The sequence below is a fragment of the Megalopta genalis genome, chromosome 7 (genome assembly GCF_051020955.1).
Source record: "Megalopta genalis isolate 19385.01 chromosome 7, iyMegGena1_principal, whole genome shotgun sequence".
NCBI lineage: Eukaryota > Metazoa > Arthropoda > Insecta > Hymenoptera > Halictidae > Megalopta > Megalopta genalis.
The window spans coordinates 19,757,938-19,764,990 of NC_135019.1; the positions used below are offsets into that span (position 1 = coordinate 19,757,938).

Consider the following 7,053-nt stretch of genomic DNA (forward strand, 5'->3'; position numbering starts at 1 on the left):
CCTGTTTTCCTTGATTCTCCGTGTTCGACGATTTTAACGCCTAGATCCGCTGAGCACCACCTTTACATTACTTCGTAAAAATATATTAGGTCTACCGGAAAGTTCTGTCCGTTTTTGAATTGAAATATAACACAATTTTCATACATTTAATAATATTTATTGTAGAATATACTTTCCATCGTTACTTATGACTTCTTGCCAGCGTGATGGCAACTTGTAAATGCCATTTTTTAAAAATGATTTATTTTTAGAGGCGAAGTAGTCAACTAGTGCTTGGTTGACATCAACTTCAGTTTTGAATTTTTTTTCCTGTAAAAAGTTTTGCAAAGAGAGAAACAAGTGATAATCGGAGGGTGCTAGGTCTGGGGAGTATGGTGGATGCGACAGAATTTCCCAGCCTAGCTCTGCGATTTTCTGACGAGTCGCCAAAGCAGCATGTGGTCTGGCATTATCATTGGTAGCCATGTTTTCACGATCGCGTCTCACTTAATAATGACATGAGGCATCTTTGTTTCAGTTTATTTAGGAGAGTACATGTGTGTAAATGCAATGATAAAGAGAGATAGTCATATATGTCTCAAATCAACATGTGCATATGGATTGAAACTTGAAGTGACACTATCGGACAGAACTTTCCGGTAGACCTAATAATTTAATATATTATGTTTCATTTTTCAGTTCACACACTTTTATATCAGCGCTTTTCGTGTTTTTAATTTTTACAGATGCTTAGTGAATGATGCAAGTTGAATCATGTCACATGCGGCGTTCTTCTTTGCAGTCGCAGATATTTTGGTTAAATGGTTTCGACACGAACCAATTTAAGGTAACCCGAACAGTTTTTATTGAATGCCACGGCTAACGACTAGACTGTGGATTTTTATGTATGTTAAAACAAACGTTGTCACCGCTACTCAGGAGTTACATAAATATTTATTTCGCTTTTTGCCACTTTCTCTGCCAGCAGTTTTCTAATACTTCTCTTAACCAGTTAGCTGTGGCGCCTCCTTTTCAGAGCGCGCACTTATGTGTCGCGAGAATCAAGCGATAACGAGTATACTCGTCAAACACAGAGTAAGCGTCGCTGTTAAAATATTGGACCAAAGAGAGTGTTTTATTTCATAAATTTAACAATTTTATTACTAATATTTACTTATTCATTTGACATTAGCGTATACTACATACATAATAAACGAAAAATGCAGGAAAAATCGAATAAATTGAAAAAAAATTCAGCAAAGCAAGGAACGATACATAATGGCACTTTGCACGTTGAACACCAATATTGTGATCCCTTTCTAATCTTATTTTAATAACAATGTAAATACCTTCCTGTAGAATTGGTCACAAAATATTCTAAACATCTTCAAATTTGAGAATTACAATTTAAATAGCCAGTGGTTACTTTTCTTTACGTATGACTAGTATACTCGTCATGACACAAAGTACTGCCACTTCTCCATGACGAGTATACTCGCCAAACACAGTTAACTGGTTAAATGCTGACAGTCAAAGAATTTCTTAACATATTGTTCAAAAACTACAACAATATCATTCCTGATCCAACAAAATATTTAGATTAACATAATGCATCATGTTCGCTGGAAATTATTATTTAAAAGACACAGGCTATCTTTGACGGGTATGCTTGTCGCGACACAAAATATTGTCATTTCTTCATGATGAGTATACTCGTGGAAAACAACTACCTGATTATTTTGATATTCTTTGTTAAATTATGTATTTTATAAAACTATTGTGTCTAAACAAAACATGAAGAAAATCAAACATATAGTTAATTGAACCGCTTAAGGGTTGATTCACATTTGCATGCCAGGTTTGGGCCGTGCTTCAAAACCGACCAAGGCCGAATCATTCTTGCAATTGATTTATATTGGAGTGTTTACCGTTCAAACGTGTTCACACTTGCAGGCAGGCCCGGACCAGGCTTGCTTCACTTGTAATCAAAACAAAGCGAGATGGAACTACGGAACCGGTATGATGTGGACAGAGTGCGCAATCTTTCGTTCTAAACGTTGCAGGCAATAAACCCGGGGAAGCATTTCGACTTGACAAAGCATGCAAAAAAGAGGAATCTATGAAGGCTAGAAGGTGGCTTCTGACTTTTAGTGACCATCTGTGGGTCGTCTGAAGAAAGTAACGGCTTTTCAGAAAAACTGGTTGGTATTGTTTGACGTACAAATGGGATCGAAAGGGAATTTCCTAATTCTTTTCGACTTTCAATTCGTAGTGTTACCACATTTTTTAAAGAGTATAACTGTATTGTTTAAGACGATCCATTTTAAAGAATAATGTCTTGCATATACGCTATCATTAATTTCAAGGCGTGAGCATAATTTACTAACTATGATAGAGCTATACGAGTATAACAAGCATTTATTTAAGTTTTATTTCATATAATTAAACGGCGCATGTTATTTTGTTCCAAATTTATATATCAGACATAACCTTGACATAACCCTGACATAACTTTAGCATAATCCTAACATAACCCTTTTTTTTAAGTGGAGGAGACGTGCTCGCCAGACACCCGTAACCCGCCCGGGAGGAACGGACAGGGGATAGGGTTTCGACCCACTGAAACCTCCACAACGATTATTAGAAATCTATTAGAAAATGACTATAATACTTTCTTTTGAATTTTGCTATTATTTGAAATGACAAAAAAGAATAAAAAAATGAAAAACTCATGTGATTTTTATAATAATCACATTTGTATGATCTGTGTGATTACGTTCGTATTATTTTCAATAATTTTATTAGTGAACGAATTTACGTAACAAATTTATTGCTCAGCTAAAATGCAAAATATACTTTTACATTTTACTAAATAGTCTGAATTCGTAGTGTTAACACATTTTTTAACAAATATAACTACATATATTGTTCAAGACGTCCCATTTTAAAGAATAATGTTTTATACTTTTATACTCTATTATTAATTTCAAGTCGTAAGCATAATTTACTAAATATGATACAGCTATACGAGTGTAATAAGTATTTATTTAGCTTATATTTTATATAATTAAACGGCGCATGTTATTTTGTTACAAATCAATCAATTTTGTTATAAATCAGACAATCATTTCGATACGGAAGGTGTTTAAACTACAAAAATAAAAATTGCGTGTAGGTTTTATTGGTTTTCTAAAATATTTAAATTAATATTAATATGAAAAGTATATTTATATATTTTTTATAAAAATCATTATAACCTTACAAAAATTATATCGTATTTAGCTTTATTTTAATCAGAAAAAGCTCACAATTGCATTGGCGAATCCGAGAAAGATAAAGTTGAACTCCGAATCTCGGTCTAAGGAACTTCAATCTCGAGGTCATCGGTCCTGCCTGGCACTGTGCTCGCACATCTAAGGTGAACACTCAATCGAGCACGCTGCTAGCACGTCCCGAGCCTAGCGCACGTAGATGTGTATCAACCCTAATTGGCTCCTGATAAATAAAGTGTTAATAAATTTTTATAAGTTGAAAGCGGTTCAACAATATCTTTAAATTCCCCAAACGTTTCTACTGTTTTAGGCCTACTAATGACCCAGTCGTACGCCTCTAAACCCCAAGAAGCCAGAACAAAAATATTTGAAAAATCAAATCCCGAGGAACCTAAATAAACGCGTGCTACTGACTTTTATCGAATAATTAACCCGATAAGAGTTTTCTAGGCCAGCGAGACGTGCGCGGCGCGGCGCGGCGGTCGGCGCCGTTCGTTAAATCGTTTCAGAGCATTAAGCGATAAATGAAAAAAAACCGCTTCTCGTCGTCGTAGCCGTTCCCACGCTTAACTAAGAGAAGCTGCGGAATTTAATACCGGGATCCCGCGGAGAAAGATCAAAAGCGATGCGACGGATATGAGAATCTCTCGATGAAGAATGGTGGAAAATAATATGGTTATCGGGCATTCCATGGATTCGGAACGAACGTTGAACGCGAGACACGGCTGGCTCGTCGAGCCCGTTGGAGGAGGATCTTCTAGGAGGAACGTGTCTGAGAACAAAGGGGATGTTTCCCGGTAAATGGGGTGACGAGCAGACGACGAAGCGTAATACGCCGAGCAAAATCGAGAGAGAACCTTACACGATGAAGCTTGCTGATACGGTTAATACCATGCGACAACGAGGAATGCGATTTTCCCGTAGACGAGAAGCCCGAGAAACAGCCATCCCGAATAGAACGGAGGCACAGCGAGGACGAACGATAACTCGATTGAACGAGCACAAGAAATACCCTACTGACGTACTCTGCCGAATAAATCGGCGACGAGTTAATCCGGATAATTGTCGCGACCTTCCATCTTGTTCTCTACCAAGCGGCAACCTTCTCCTCTTCGCCGGAAATTGTAGCAGCTTGCGCCAAAATAACCGGGTTACGAATTTTAAACGTTAGAACTACTGGATGATACGAAACGACCCAGCATAGAGCAGTATTACGGCTTCTAAAGGTAATCATCGTTTTAATTTCATCACGACAGAAAACAAATGTATTTGATAAGTAGACGGCGGATTTTTATGCAAAATAAAAACTGTCGGTACTTATTGCAAGCTTCAAAAGCTACGTACGAAACTATTTCTTTTTTTAACCGTTTAAACGAGTTGAAATTAATGCAACATTTTTAAATTCTTTAAAAGCATTTAATGATTTCCTGTACAATCGGCTGTCTATGAATAAGTATTGTATGAAAGTTCGTGGACAAGATCCAGGTCAAAATAGAATTAATCCTTTTGCAGTCGAAACTATTTTAACTCTAAATCCAAAATAGTTTCTCTGACGTACAGTATTTCCATTTTTAATGGCTTTATTGTTAGCGCATCTCCACGCACAGTTTCACTCTCAACTTACTGTGTTAAATACAAACAAGTTTGATAATCTAAATATTATTTTTAAATATGTTATACATATTTATATAACAATTTTTAATGGTGCCTCAAAGTCATCACTCGGATGCAAAGGGTCACGTCTATATTTCGTTTTTTGCACATTATTCTTGCAAATCAATCGCAACAAGTAAAACTTGTTCATAGACATTCAGTTACATATTTGTGATTCGGTTCAGAACAATTTTAATTTTTAACATTTTAAATAATTGAACTAATTAACTTTAAATGCACTACACATGTGTGATAGTATTAGTTCTCAAATACGGAACACTGATAATAATCAGTGATTTCCATTAATATTCGGACACTTTTTAAAACGCAATAACATTTCTAGAAGTGGATTAAACGATTGCATTTGAAACGATGTCCGAATATTAATGGGAATAACTGTAGATACAATATTTTCAGAAAAAAAAACAAATAAAACATTGTCCTTTTTTTATTTATTACAACACTTTGGTTATGGTCATACATTTAATACCTATTAAAAAAATTTAATTCAATAACTCATTATTTTCGTAACAAACGAAAACACATCTTTTTTTAAAATTACATTTTTCTGTATTATAAATCTATACACGATATATAGATAATTCTGCTTTAAATTTCCGGTTTCACGATTATTGAGATGGAAATGCTTTCGCGAGAATGTATACTGCATTTGTACGGATTCATTTATATGGGTGATACAATCAAAGTATGATTGATTTTCAGTAAATGGTTTTTATAATTTATAACTTAAAATTGAATTCAGTCAGTTTGATCAACCAATAATTAATGATATGTAGAATACAATTTCATGAAACAATTCACAATTTTATGAAACAACATTTTTCTTCTGGTTATAATTCTCTATATTATTTTTTAATTCCAGAAATGAAGGTTTTTGCATATCATCATTGCACTGAAATTCAATGTATATGCATATTTATACAAAAAACAGTTGAGCAACTATAATTAAATAGTCATCATCATCATCATTATTATTATTACTTATTTATGTGTAAATATGAAGAGATATATAATCTATGAGCGCAAGTTGCGGATAAAGCTTATTTTACATTTGCCTAAATTTATATCATATTTACAGGGTGTCTCAGTTCTTTTTCGGCCAAACGATATCAGCATATTGTATCAGTGAAGATGAGAAAAAATGTCATATAAATCTAGGTTCGAAAAATAAGAAAATATTTCTTATAATTTTTTGATAAAGCATTTCTCAGCCTATGTTTATATCTTATTTTCGCTCGTATGCTGATACCGTTTAGCCGAAAAAATTGGGACACTCTATATATCAAAAATGAAAGCTGCCTATATTAAAAATAAAAATAAGTTCTTTTCCAACTTGTACGTTTCGTTCAACGAAATATCTGTTCCTCTGAAACTTTTTCGAAAAGAGTTGAGATGTTTTAGAATAATACAATGTTCCATGGGAATGTGAATTCTTTTCGACCATTTATTTAAAAGATCCCTAGACTGATTTATTATATGCTGGATTTATATAACAATATTATAATTTTTGGTTTAAAACCATAATAGCTACAATATTTAATATCGTTGTAATATTATTCATTAAATAATATTAAACGCTTGAAATAATGTTTGAGAACATTTTTTACACAAATTAATAAAATTATCTCTGTGCTTGTTACAGAAAAATATCTATCTTTAAGTTTCATTGATTCTAGTAAAACAAAAACTTTTGATCTCAAGAATTCTTTTATGTCTGTTCTTATTTGAACTTATAATATGAGAATCTTCTTCAAATGGTGACACATATGTATAATAGATTCCAATGTAGCTTAGGAAAAGGTTCCGGAACTTTTTCGATTTCTGTACTATTCTTCGCTTGTTCTTTATTTGTCTTCCTACGACAGGGCTCAATACATCGTGGGCAATACATCGTATTCGATTAGGATCTGCTCCAGCGTTATTATGCTTTGTTGCATTCAGCGTTTCCATTTCCGGAGAGGGTATGCATAAGACCCGAGCCAATTTACTTTGGTGAGTAGCTACTTACATGTCGACCTGGATAGAGCTTCGTGTTAGAACAAGCCATCTTCGAACGGCGAGAGAAAGGTGGAAGCTGGAAGGTGTAAGCGTTCGAAGGAAACCGCAGGAAACCGCAGGGAACCACAAG

General features: G+C 34.3%; 1 long non-coding RNA gene across 1 annotated transcript; it reads left to right on the top strand.

The window, feature by feature from the left end:
* The first annotated feature begins 480 nt into the window (after nt 1–480).
* On the top strand, nt 481–6,512 carry LOC143259883 (uncharacterized). The gene is made up of 2 exons (XR_013033916.1): nt 481–2,180; nt 2,527–6,512. It is a non-coding gene; the product is annotated as an uncharacterized LOC143259883 (long non-coding RNA).
* Nucleotides 6,513–7,053: the final 541 nt, after the last annotated feature.